Below are 799 nucleotides of genomic sequence, written 5' to 3'. Positions count from 1 at the left end.
CTGAGTAGAGAAAAGGAAATTTTTTTTTTAATTTTAAAAAAAATATATTTCAATTGTAATAAAAAAATTAAAAAAAATGTTATGTGACATATTTTTATTATCAATTTGATAATATTAATAGATTTTAGTTTCACTTACAATAAAAAATATCAAGTGACATATTTCAGTTATTAAATTAGTAATTAGTGATAAAGAGTGTTAAAGATTAGTAAATTTTGTAATTTTTAGCCATCAATTAGTTATTATTAGTATTTTTAATGATATGAAATTTTATCTAATGGTATGAGATTACTCATTTTTCTTTTGCTGATTAAGTATTGGCCAAATTTTAATAAAAATACTGATTACCTAAATTTCTCATTAGTGATAATATAAAAGAGATAGAGTGAGTAGAGATAAAACAGAAAAGAAAAGAGAAAAAAGGAGAGACTCTTTTATTTTAAAAGAAAAAATTTAATTCAATTAAAATTTTGAGAGTATCATGGATTAGTAATAATATATAATAGAGTGAATATCCCACTCGGCACCTGAAAATTATCTCGAAAGGACAACGAGGCCTCCAAGAAAAAAAAACATTCAATCTGGCCTCTGATATTTTTTTTGGGACTGATTAGTCCCTATACCAAAAAAAATAACATTTAACTTTTTTTGGCATAAGAGTCTCGTTGTCCTTTCGAATTAATTGTCAGAAACCGAATTGAATTTTTTTTTGTCAAAGACCTCATTATTTTTCGAGGTAATTGTCAGAGGCTATTTTAGATTTTATTCTATATAATATATAAAATGAATTAGTAATAAC

Source organism: Arachis ipaensis, chromosome B08 (genome assembly GCF_000816755.2).
Source record: "Arachis ipaensis cultivar K30076 chromosome B08, Araip1.1, whole genome shotgun sequence".
Lineage (NCBI taxonomy): Eukaryota > Viridiplantae > Streptophyta > Magnoliopsida > Fabales > Fabaceae > Arachis > Arachis ipaensis.
The sequence above is the reverse complement of the archived record's forward strand: the minus strand, read 5'-3'. Positions refer to the sequence as shown.